General features: G+C 37.2%; 1 long non-coding RNA gene across 2 annotated transcripts in view; it reads left to right on the plus strand.

Moving 5' to 3' along the window:
• Positions 1-2,910: 2,910 nt before the first annotated feature.
• LOC148417506 (uncharacterized) overlaps positions 2,911-13,877 on the plus strand; it is a 55,071-nt gene continuing 44,104 nt past the window's right edge. For both annotated transcript variants that reach the window (XR_015866981.1, XR_015866980.1), the window contains exon 1: positions 2,911-3,333. This is a non-coding gene — a long non-coding RNA (uncharacterized LOC148417506). The remainder of the gene's footprint in view (positions 3,334-13,877) is intronic.

Here is a 13,877-nt window from a genome sequence, read left to right on the forward strand (position 1 = left end):
TAAAAGCCTTTACAAAAAAAAAAAAAAAAATCAAACGAGCTATACCAAACTCTTTCAAGAACAAAATTATAGAACCAAACTGACTAAAATTATATGCTGTATCACCATAACAGTGACATAAATACATTTTCAGGCACAAACAAAAACACTTTAGCTCAAAAGCCTGTGCCTTCATGCTGACTTAAAAAAAGAGATGGGATGATTTTTTTTCATGCTAAAACACTTTTTCGTTTTATTGTTCTCATCCACTTTTCACTACTTAGGAGGGAGGTCAGTAATTTGATGGGCACTCCACCACCCAGATTTTTTTCAGTCACGCATCCACTGCAACAGCAATTTGGTGTTACTTTGAGTACAGACCAGTGTTTGCTGAAATTTGCAACGTCCGCAATGTCAGTTCACGCCTTTTTGGAGGGGAATGTCTGCCATTACAATTCCCAGAGGTGTCCACTTGAATGGGGTCACTATTGTGACTAACCATTTGACTTCAACATGAAGAACTGACCTTCATGCGTGGTGACTCGGAATCTGCCCGTTTTTAAGCATGCAACGTCCACCTGTGTCGTGTGTTCAATGAAGCCTCTTATCAAGCCTGAGTCTCAGGGCATATTAGAAACTATAGTGTAAATACAAACAGGCTACATGACAGATGTCAAAGCAATAGGATTAAAATGTAAAGCATGCGGTATAAACAGCTATAATTATATTTCAATATAACAATATAAGTACAAGAAATCAAATCGGAGTTTGTGTAAGGTGACAATGCTACATATTTTAAAATAAATACGTTATATTAGAACCTATCCCATATGTTTAAACACATCACTTAAAAATTGTAATTGGAAATATTTTTCCACCATTACTTTAAAAGGTAAAATAAAAGCGTTGGTAAAATGATTAAAAGAACACAATACAATAACATACATTACTATATTGATAGGGCCTAACTTCTTTAAACGGAATCTTTTAGCCTATTAGATTTGCATTTTAAATTAACATAAGGCTAATTGTTATTTTAACATGTTATAAGCATAGCTTAATTAAACATCTTTAATGAAACCCTGCCCACGTAATTTCTTTTAAAAATATATTGTTATGCTAATTATTATTATTATTATTATTATCATTATTATTGATGTTGTTGTTGTCATACTTTTAGAAGTCAGCTTTATATACTAAGCTTTGAAAGAATTTCGTGTTCTAAGTTTGAATCTGTGTATAATTCTAATGATATTGTAGGCGGCAAAACTTGTATTTCATGTATTAATTCATTTAATTGGTATAAAATAGTTGTATATATTAATAAATGTACCTATGACCGATATGATATCGTAACGTTCAAGAGCTTGTGCAGATTGCTCAGGCGCAAAAGCCTTATCTGTTTTAATTGGCTATAGAAGAGCGATGTAGTTAGTGCTCTTTACTTATAAATCATTTTTTTTAATCTCCACTATTGGAGCAATGATTTTTCTAATGCCAATATTTATGTTGCACTGATCTTGGTAATCAGCGCTCGTTGGTTTTGAATCAAAAGCCTTGCAACAAGGCCTGAGTCTCGGGGCTCGATCTGTTCGTGTTGATTACTCTCGTGTTGATGGCTCTATAAAGCAATGACTTATATTCCTATGATTTTTATTAAACATAATGGAGATTCTATGAAATGGCTGAAAGTAGGCGCGGCTGCGGATTGGCTGCAGCTGAATGAAGGCCGACGTTTTTTTTTTTTTTTTACTTCCCGGCCTTTTGAGTAACCTGTAGTGGTGCTCCTTACCGATAGATGACGCCAGTGATCACGCTGAGAAGCGGAATATAGATATCCCGCTTGGAAATTGAAGGTCATTAAATCCGCCTATATTTATCCGTTTATATTTGTAATATATTCTCTCAGATCCCCTACAATTATATTCTAGTTTGATTTATCTTTATGCCCAAATAAATGTCTAGCAGTTGACTTACACGTGAGAAATATTTATGGCGCAATAAGAGATGAGAGAACAGTATGTATGCATTTTGAATTGAAAGGTATGTTATAATATTACTCATTTGATTTTCTCGGAAGGTGATCAAGATATTAGGTAGGCCTGCAGTGTGGGTAATGTGCAGTTCCAGGCTACGTCACCAGCAAGCAATCAAATCATTTTCATATTGCCAATCATCCTTCAAAACAAAAGAGATTAAAAAAAATCCACGCCAACTCCTGGATGTCATAATTGTTATAATTGAAAAGATTCAGTTAAATGTGATGAGACATGGGTGGGACCACAGTGGAGTGACGAAACGTGATAAACAAAGGCATTTAAAATTAAAATATGCAATACAAACTATATTTTTAAATGTAATAAGGATATTAGTAGTATTAGAATTATTATTTGTCAGTCATTAGTCGTTTTTATTTGCTTTAAAATTGTTTCATTGCTTTTAAAAATGTTTTTGCTAGTTTGTTCATTAAGCGCGCACCCATGACACTAAAATGAGTATCTATCTATCTATCTATCTATCTATCTATCTATCTATCTATCTATCTATCTATCTATCTATCTATCTATCTATCTATCTATCTATCTATCTATCTATCTATCTATCTATCTATCTATCTATCTATCTATCTATCTATCTATCTATCTATCTATCTATCTATCTATCTACCTAGCTATCTATGGCTAGTGAAACATATCATCCAGACACTTGTTAAAAAAAACAAAATTTTAAAAAGCATAAATTAATATTTGTTTCAAACTATTTTCAGTGAAATGTTTTATATCTTGTCCACGATAGAGGAAAAATTGATGTGGTTCATTGGACAACCCAGCCTGGCGATTGCGTGACATCATCAAGCTGTGCCGTCTCCCTCTCTTTCTCCCTCTCTGACTCTCTCTCTCTCTCTTGCGCGCTCTCTCTCTCTCTCTTCCCTCTCGCTCTCTCACACATCTTTTTCCTTGCTAGCTATCCCTCTCGACTGGTCTCCTTTAGAACATTTTATGCTGTTTCATTTACGGAACCTGTTCACAATATCCTCTATTACAACCCAGAATGAACAGAGATACGACAGAGATAAGAGAGGCGGAGGGAGAGAGAGCGTGGAGGAGAGATAGAGTGGGAAGGACCAAGGAGACGCAGAGTCCAAGGCAAGCACATTCTCATCTGAGGATGTGGACGTTATGCTGTTTGGACTCATAGTCAAGCTAAAGCAATAAGGGCTTGTTCCACACTTACCGGACGAAGTTGACGTTATGCAAGAAACGAAGATTTGGCTTGCCCCCGACTCTTTGTTAGAAATATGTCAACTTTACGAAAAGGACAAGAAGCCATTGAGATGGATTTACCGTGCTGCATGTAAGTTGTGTGTGTGTGTGTGTGTGTACGTGTATGTGTGTGCGCACTTCTTTAAAAAAATACTGTCAGTGCTTTCTTATGAGCCCACAACTGCAAGTCACTGCCAAGTGGCGTCCATTTGTGATTTTGGGACAGCCATCGGAAGACGTTGTTTCGCGCGCTAGTGTGTGTGAGAGTGTGAGTGTGTGTGCGTGCGCGCGCCAGACAGCATTCTGATGCTAATAAGTACCAGCACGTTGTTGAACTTGATGGTGACTTGTTTGCATATTCTTATTTTTGAATGATCACCCCCGAACTTCACTCTAATGTAATCAACTTATTTTTGCATTTTATTATATACTTGTTAATACATAAAAAAAAAAAAATCAAGATAAGCATACCAATGTGTATATTTGGGAATACGTTACATTTTGAACTCATTTTAAACCCATAACCACATAAATAAAAATGTATTTTGTTTTTAGATGCACTTTAATCTTTATTCTTCTCGATAAGTTAAAGCATGTTACAGCAACGAGTAAACAAGCAAGCACAATCGACAAACCGCAACTCAGCTTGAATTACATGTTATTCATTGTCTTCACTATGCATGCGAAATTATATTTCATAAAGCTGTTCATTTTGCTGGTAATTTAAAATTCAAAATGATTATTTTCTTTCGAAATTCTTAAAGGAATAATTCTGTGTGTAGAATGTGCTAGGAAACCTAAACATTTTCTTACTTCATGTCGTGGGACAGATGAAAGCCCATTTTAGAGTATAATACAGATAACTCTATAAAACTATATTAATCGCACTATTTTAATCGCACTGCAGCGCCGATTTTCCAGATTTTTCTATACTTGTAATGAAATTGTATTCAGGTATGAACCTTAACAAAAAACAATATCATAAAATGTAACTATACAATGCAACAAATAAAAAAAAAAAACTTAAATACTTACCTTTCTGTTTTTATTCGCTGCTAAATTAAAATGAAATTAAAGTTAAAATTAAAATGACATACGTTTCACCTGTACAGCTCCACAGCCAATATTTTTGCCATTGTTATGTTTTGAAATTAATTTCCTTACGTTATACGCCTTTTTTAAAAGGTTAATATGATGGATATACCATCATATTAACCTTTACAAAAATTTGCTATTTCCTGTTTTCCGATTTTCTAAATTATTTTCAGCACCACGGACAGTAGTCGTACAGTCCTTTAGTCGCTGGTTCCATTGACCAGGGACGTTCTGGCAACAAATAATGTACAACGCAAAACAGAGAGAATTGGAGCAAGATGAGGCTGTATATACGCACACACACGCCACTTTACGTCTATTTGATGTGATGTAGTTTAAGGGGCGTGTCACGGCCAGAATACTGTACTGTACTTTTATCCCAGAAATATTTTTTTTTTCCACCGATAGGTCAAACGAGTGCAAATTACAATTACATAATCATTAATAATGGCAAATAAATAAATTTATACTTCTAATTTCTTTAAAAAATAATCATAAACAATACAAATGAAATGAATATGTTTTAGTGAAATGTCACGCAAGGTCTGTGATGCAGGAAATTCAAATCTCATGTAAAAAGGTCCTACAGACACGCGCACGCACATACACACACGCACACGCAAACACACGCTCACACACATTAACACACGCACAAAACACTATGTTAATTCTTTGAGGCTAGTTTACTCGAAATAAAAAAAAAATAAAAACGTTCAAACGGCCCACTAATATCTGCATCCGCTGTGTGCTTTGTTTCATTAAGGGGGAATTACATTGTGTTGGAGCATGCTTTGATTTAAGGGCTCGTGTTTGTTTATCCTACTCTCGTCTAATTTAGTTCAAAAGTTGATGCGTTAAAAAAAAATCCATAAAGATGACTCTTAATAATTTTACTGTACGACATTACGACACTGTGGGACATTTAGACACATCCACGCTTTAACCCTACTTTTGGTTTTCTGTTTTGGATTTATGATCATTAGAGAATATTTTTTGTCATCATTAAATATTAGTATGCAGCTTGAGCCACTATTTATATTTTTTACTCGCTGTTCTTTCTCCATAAATCACCATGTTTTGTTTCCATCTGGGTTTGTTGCAAGTAGCCTGAAATATGCCATTTAAAAATAAAACCTGCATTGCTGGTTGTTTGCATACAGTAAACTAACAATTAGGCACCAACCACCCCAAGGTCGCTGGCCTCAGATGGGTAAAGCCGGGGAAGGATGCTTACTCTCGGATTTTATGATACTGTAGACCCGTTGTCAGCCCTGTGGTTCTCAACCGTCGTCTTTCTGAGACTTTTTTTTTCTCCGTTTCAATAAACGTGAAAGAAAAATGCAATATGCATTATATAGAAACAATCGAATGTATTTCTCATACATTGTGTCCCTGTTTTTGTTTGTAATGCGATTCATTAACAGTGCTTAGTTTTGATACTGTTGAATGCCATTGACGGGCAATGATTAGGAATGTTATGTTGACAAACTGCTGTTGCTAAATTGTAGTGATCTACAGCAATCCCTGGATTAATTCAGTGGAAATTATATGTGTGTGTGCGTGTCTAAAATAGGGTCAATGGAAGGTGGCATTTAAAGCAACAACACGTTGTGACGCAGCTTGTTTGTTACGTCGGTTTAAAGGTTACACAACCCAAGCGTGGTTTAACGCATCACAATTAATCGCCGCGCGTTTGTGTATGACGACGTACGACAGGTGGGTGTGACGTCATCGATGCGATGATGTCAGTCTCCGTGACTGCACTTGTCGTGAGTGATCTGTTGTACGGCGGGGTTGCACAAGCGATACTGGCTTGTTTTGCAGTGTGCTATAGCCAATGATGACCGTTTTTGAACGACACTCTTTGGTTAAAATTGGAAGGTGAACGAGGGGAGGGGAGGGGAGGTGCGGAAGCGGGCTCGCGCCACGTGATCACAACACGCTGCAGCGCCAGCGGCGGCTCCTTTAAGAGAGATGTGGGTTAGTTTTTCTCTTTGGTTATCTAGCTGTATGAGTTTATGCAATATCATAAAGCTAGAGAACCGAATGTAGAAACTAATCCCGCAGACGTCACGTCACGGAGGATTAATACGAGGATGGCTGGAACGATCACGAGGGTGGTGATGGAGGATCGGGAAGCACCAAACGTCACGGCAATCGCTTGGGAAAAAAAGACCTCCTTCCCTGCTACCTTCCCACCGCTTTTTGGATGTACACTCTATTTCCGTGCAACCCGGATCACTGAATACAGGGGATACATGGCGTTAAGCAATTTGTGGAGTGCACCCTGCCATGCCGTGTTGGGGGAGGTTCTGTTCATGGAGGAGGTGCTGCGTTACTTGGAACTGCATGTCTTCTGTTATCCATCCATCCATTATCCGAGCCGCTAATTCTCAAAAGGGTCACAGGCATGCTGGAGGCTATCCCAACTGTCTTTTGGGCATTAGTAGTACACCCTGAACTGGTTGCCAGCCAATCGCAGGGGACACAAAGACAAACCTTTTAAACTCACAAAAACACTTAAGGGGCACTTAAATGTGTCCAATTTACTTAAACTGCATGGTATGTGTTTGGAAAATGGGAGGAAGCAGAGTGTCCCTGAAAACCCCCACGCAAGCATTGGGCAAATCGCACACAAGAAGGCCAAAGCCAGAATCAAACCCAGAGCATCCACATGTGAGGCGGACGTTCAAGCTCATCTTCCACCGTGCTGCCCTTCCCTTTGTTATCATTCAGGCATATTGTATGCCTGGCGTGACATGAACACAGATCTGAGGGCTGAGAGAGGCTTCTGATTTGACAACTGCACCAACACTCCCTACTCCAAACCAAATTCAACATACCTATCTGAAATGCACCTGTGCCATTTTTTCTTTTATGGGGGGGGAATAAGTATGTAATTTTGCATTGGGTGCTATTGGCCAACTGCACCAGCATACTCCCACTCAAAATCAAGTACATCTTCTGAAATGCACCTATGCCATTTTCTCTTGTATTGGGACATTTTGATAATGGAATTTTACTTTAGGTGCTATCTACTGGAGTTCTCTACAAGGGCTATCTACTGTATGGTATAACAACCTAAAGTTCATGGGAAAAAGGATTCAGGGCCATGGTATTAAAAAAATATGGTGACCCACAAATATACAAGCATACTATATTTACTAATGATTGTTAGTATATATTTAGTATATATTTTTCTGTATTCATTTAGCATGGCCTGTATGAAATTAATTTTAGCTTGCAATTCAGTCCTATCATTTCAAGATTTAGCTTGATCCAGATACTGACATTAACATAGGGAGGTTAACATTTATCCTGGGATTGCGGCCCTCGAGGACTGGAGTTTGAGACCTATGGTCTATATGGTGTTCCAGGCAATCAAATGTTGGTCCCCTGTCGGTTAACTTCTTCCTACGTTGCCTCTGTAGATCCCATCTCGCTAAAACCACTCCCAAGTGTCCCTGTATGCTATGTTGCAGTATTTCATCACATGGCAACCATCTCCACAAATATAGGTCTGTATTTGAGAGGGAAAATTAGACACCAGGGTTAGTCTACTTTTTATGATGATGATGTTCCCCCTTTCATCTGAGGAGGGAAAACGTACCTCTCCCGGTTTTGCTCTGGATGTATTGTGTTGGAAAGTCCTGCTATGTAGTTGAGACTATAGCTTTTTTAAAAGTGTTATGTCACTGGCTGGCAGTTGTGAAGAGTTAAGCAAGGATAGTGCTCTTTTTGTGTCATGTGATCAGTAACCAGGATGCATCGTAATTCATGTCATGAAAGTGTTCCATGTGTAGTGGGACATCTCAGCACAACAGGAAATTATTGTGGTTCGTTTACATTGTTGTCTGAAGGCTGTCAGAAAATGATGTAGAACTTTTTTGCCCCAAGATCTACTTTTCTGTGTGTGTATTGGGGTGTCACTAATGGAAGTGCTACGACTACGATATAGTGTCAATCCTTTAAACTGTACTTAAGGTACAATTAACATGACATGAATGGCCTTGGAATGCTTTTATTTTGAAGTTCCCTCTGGAAGCATAGTAACGACAATGCTCAACCGTCTTGATCATTTTTGGTTCCCAGCGTGTGCAGGCTCCGATGTGAACAACACAGCGCTGTTTTAAAATCATGTTCACCTGTTCTGAAAAAGTTCAAACTTTAAGGGCGCTAAAAAAAACACCACTCAATCGACGACTAACCTTTTTTTCAATTGATTCTTTTTTTCTTGATTGATGTTCTTTTTTGGCTTTTTTTTGTGCAATGTCATTCAGGTGACCAAAATAGCTACAGTATGTGGACGATACATAGCACGGACAGCAATTCTGTCAGCAATAGAATAGTATTGATGAGGGATAATAGTGTTTAGAGTGGTAATGCTGAGAGATTTTCATTCACACCCTCGTTTATTCAAAATGTGTTCATGCTGAGAAACAAGTATTCACAATATTACTTTGACTTTTTTTTTTTCAAAAGGGAAGACAAACATTATCTTACAATAATAAAGGCATCTCCACAACTCGAAACATAGCATTCTAATTTAGATTGTACTTGTGGAATGTGAATTAAACCCTTTAAGCACCAAAAGAGCAAAAGTGCACCAAGCAATATTTACCCAATATGATTTTTTTTTTTCAAAAGGGAAGACAATTCAAACATTATCTTAAAATAATAAAGGCATCTCCACAACTCGAAACATAGCATTCTAATTTAGATTGTACTTGTGGAATGTGAATTGAACCCTTTAAATACCAAAAGAGCAAAAGTGCACCAAGCAATATTTACCCAATATGCCTTAATCATTAATCATAATTATGCCTTAATCAAGCTGAAATCTTTTTCAAATGATGATGGTGATTGAATGGTGATTAAAAAAAATACAAAAGCCGGTGCCTAAAGGGTTAACTGGAAATGACATCACTGGAGCTCAGATCAAGTAACAGCCAATCACATCTCAGCTTGTGAACATAGCATGATGACTTAACTCAGATGAGCCATGTTTGCTGAGCAAATGTGATGTCATTTTCAGGTGACAGCAAGTGGCAAAATGTCCGCCCCCTTGACATGGATACAGACAGGTGGATTTTGGTGCTTAATGATTCACACAATATTTCTTAATGAGATTGCCATTAATGTAAAGATGTTTGGGGTGGAATTCCAGTTAAAGATGAACAATGCTCCACAATGTTGTTTGTCAATGGTGAGAGAAATGCAGGAGAATCACATGTTATTACTGCCAAAATATATATGTGAATGCAGACATCACACTCCTGCATCAATTTACTGCTGTGGACATTTGTATGTCCACTCAAATGAGACGAACAAGTACACTTATGTTCGCAATACAAATACTTTAGAGAGCATTTAAGAATGGCAATGACTGTACCTTAATATATGACATGCATTTACATTGTAATTGTCTATAACAAACTGGATGCTGAAAAGACAAGCATTTACTGTACTCTAAAAATACTAGTTCTACATCAGCTCCAACTGGGAACTATGAAATAATTGTCAATGTTAGCACAAACCATGTAGCTTTTATCCAAATGAAGAAAAGCCAAACAGAAGAGCTGAATTTTATTTGATAATAGTGTGTGCTGACTCCTGTTTAACGGGATTTTGAATGTTTACCCAAATTTTGATACAGCCACATCTCAGTTATGAGTGTGTTTACAGTTGTGTGAACACATGTCACCACAAATCTTTACTTCCGTTCAAAAGGGTGCGACTTTTTGTTAAGTTGTACAGGTAGGGATAACACTTTGCATTTGAACAGGAATATGCATTCCATGTGTCTGCTCAGTCCGATTTCTGTTTCTGGTGGGAAAAAAAAAAACCTACAGACATAACTGTCTTTCAGTTTTTATTACACTAATTTTGAAAATCTGGCCTTATTAAAACTACCCATTATTTGTGTCTCAGCATTCGCATATTTCTAAATTGGGATTTCAATATCCAGGACAATGCTGCACTTATGAATTGCAAAGTACCAAAGTCATGCTAATGTGCTTTTTGCGTGTCCTTTAATGGGATCATTGCAACACAAAGCTAACAAATTTATAGCACCATTTAATTTGACATAACTATTTATGCTCTGACTGTGCATACACTCACGCAAACTGTTTGCCCAGTTGTGGTCAGAATGAATGCATTGCTGTGGGGTAATAAAGGGGGTGGGGATGGTAGGGGGGCTTTGAGATTGAAATTCAGTCTGGCAAGTGACGGAGAGGCAGGCGGGCAGACAGGCTAGACGTCGGTGTTCCCACATTAATATATGTGTCTGTCTGGGCCATCTTCAGGCCCTCAGCACCAGATGGAGTCTGGTCTGGTCCACCAACACCTGCCATGCTGCATTGTCTCCATCACCAATTACTCAACATTGCTTTTCTGCTCTTTAGCATTTTTATTGCTATATCATCTCATTTATTCGAGTCTATGTGCTTTGGTTTTAAATATTTTCTTCTACATTGTGCATCAGGACTCGACAACTGAACAAAATTAAACCTGCAGGGATTAACTGCTGATAGTGCTCCAATGACTTTTTATTTTTATTTTATTTTATTAATTTTAAATTATTGTCAATTTTTTAAAGTTTTGACAGCATCATGTATAAGGACAAGCTTTAGTGGGTGATGCGGGTTTATTGACGTTTAAAAGCGCCAGAAAATAGCCGGTGTAGCCCAGTAATGTGTATGTGTGCGCATGGGGGTTATGTATTTGAGAGTCTGACATCACAGGAGGCGTACGTGTGAAAGTCACGTCCTGCCTGATTTTGACAAACTTCAAAAATATAACATTTTTAAGAATAACTCGTTGAATTGATTGCTTTATTGAAGAGTCATGAATACTTTCGCAATTTAATATAAAATATAATGAAATTAACAGAAATATATACAGTTTTTGTTAATGACACAAATTATTTCACTGACCCCTCTTCAAAAACCATTGTTTTATAGGTTAGGTGCAATCCAAGTACGATACATCAAGTGAGCTCAGGCTCATGACAACCTTAGGTAAAAATGATAAAAAGGGCGTGTTCAATTTCATTGTATTGGTTGATCCTGAAGACATCTGAGTTTCAGATCAAATGATAAATATGTGACAACATTTCAGAAATCTGGATAAGATAAACAGCTCATGATGACGCGTTGATTTCATTGGACTGTTGCATTCTTTATTTGAAATGCTTTTCCAAGGCCTTCTTTCAGTTCTTGTTTGTTTCTGAGTGTTTCTCCCATCAGTTTCCATTTGAAGGTAAAACATATGCGCTATTACACAGGTGTCAAACTCAAGGCCCGGGGGCCAGATCTGGTCCGTCTTATCATTTTATGTGGCCCACAAATTGCTGATTTGACTTCAAATTTCCAGCTAAAATATTACATTTGAAAGTTGTCTTTAACTTTTAAAAGGTAAAAAATAATAGTTTTTTTTATCTCTTTTGTATAGATTTTACCGGCCTCTGATTTCAAAACAAGGCAAACGTGTGACAATTACACTTAATCTTTATTTGACTTCGCAGTCATACCACTACAATGAACTACAATGGGGCCCACGATATAGATGAGTTTGACACCCCTGCAAAAGGTCCAGTAGCTGACTTAACTAGTCTAAGACCTTACCCCCCTGATAATGTACACCGTAGTTTTGGATGTATTTATTATCTTGTAGCATGATGAAGCTTCTCCTGGTTAGATTGATGCATTTTACTGTAAATAGATAGACAAATTGTCTTTTTAAAACTTGAGACTTTCGTCTCCTACTACCATCATGAGTTACATCATCAGTAAAGAAAAGGAGTGCAAGTCTGTAATATGACATAAAAAGCACTGTAAGAGCCTCCGTCCTATCCACAGCTCTCGAGGACGGAATTGTGGATGGACCTGGCTGACGCGCGTAGTGTGTACCAAACAATTGACAACTTGACAGCTGTATTTGTGTCCATGATTTTATTTTCAGCAGCAGTGAGTATAACATTCGTATCTCATATTCAAATTGTGAACAAAATAAACCATAAAAATAAACAAACCCTAACCCTAACCCCAAACTGCATTTGAAATAACAAACCTGTGGTCAAAACCATTTGCAATTTGAATCCTCCCTCACCCTATCCGTGAACCTGGCGCTTGCATAAGTCAGAGTGCCACCCCACGGATACATGTGACATGTTGCATTTGGCCCTTACCATAAGTACCATAAATCCACAATAATTTCAAAAAGTGAATAAACATTTATTGTGATTGATTAAAATTTTAGGTTACTTGTCTTTGGGCTTTTTATATTAGTTTGTCAGAGGTTTTATTTATATTGGGTTCCATTCTCGCTCCGGCCTTCCTGTGTGGAAATTGCATGTTCTGCCAATGCCCATGTGGGTTTTCTCTGGGTACTTGGTTCCCTCGCACAATCCCAAAACCATGCATGACAGGTGTACAGTATTGGATACTCTAAATTCAAAAACATGCAGGATACCAACCCTGGAGCACTGCAGAGTACAATAAAGATAGAACTATCCTACGATATAGACATGACTTAAAGCACAGGGCACACCACAGACTATAATGTGTATGTAATTTGCAATGTACTGTATATACTGTATATATAAAAAATGTGTAAGTCCTTCAATGTAGGTGTCTCACTTGTTAGGTTGAGAAAATAAAATCGAAACATAACTGTTGAACTATGAAAACCGTACATCAAAACTATTTTCTTGATGTGGTCAAATGCATTTGATATATAATATCCATTATAACATTTTTGGTCACTGCTAGGCCACACCAAATGGGAAATTATGTTTTAATTGACACAAAGATGATAAATCAGATTTCCAATTGTCACAATTTGACATTCAAAACCACAACACACAGGTAGCAACATTAAAACAAGCAAATTTTGCAGATTATGCCTCAGCAATGAATTGTAAGTTTAATGAAAACGAATTGGGTCAATATCTTATTCCTAAAGTACTGGTCACTATGAGCATTTAAAGGATTAATATGACATCTTAAAACTATGGATGTCAAATTTGTCAAATTTTAAGGTTCCACTATTTATTTTATATAAAATTAGAAAGGGAATTAAGAGTAGAATTAAAAAATATCAAGATCTAAATTGTCAGTGAGTCATAGTTTTTGTGTTTGATGAAAACAGTGGCCTAACAACATAGTGATGGGCTCTGGCTCAAGAATATATATTTTTTGCCCTCAGACGCTTAACCCTAAAACTGCATGTGCACAAACACACAGAGCTTGTCACACCAGGGATTTTTGCAATCTTCCAATCTCCATATTGTATTTTTTTTATAAAAAGTGAGGGCATGAAAATTACTGTAAAACTATTTTTCAATGTATTATAATCTGTTATACAGAAAAATGCTCATTGCGGCAACCAAAATTGCTTTGCCATACAGATTTAAATCCATCTAAATCCAGGCCATAACAAAAAGAAGATATACAGTACACACTCGTTAGAATGTCATCTTGTAGGCCTTGTTCTCAGGAAAGTCATCAACAATGGTTGTCGAGACCAAAGTCTTTT

Source organism: Hippichthys cyanospilos, chromosome 10 (genome assembly GCF_059441005.1).
Source record: "Hippichthys cyanospilos isolate Australia breed blue-spotted pipefish chromosome 10, RoL_Hcya_1.0, whole genome shotgun sequence".
NCBI lineage: Eukaryota > Metazoa > Chordata > Actinopteri > Syngnathiformes > Syngnathidae > Hippichthys > Hippichthys cyanospilos.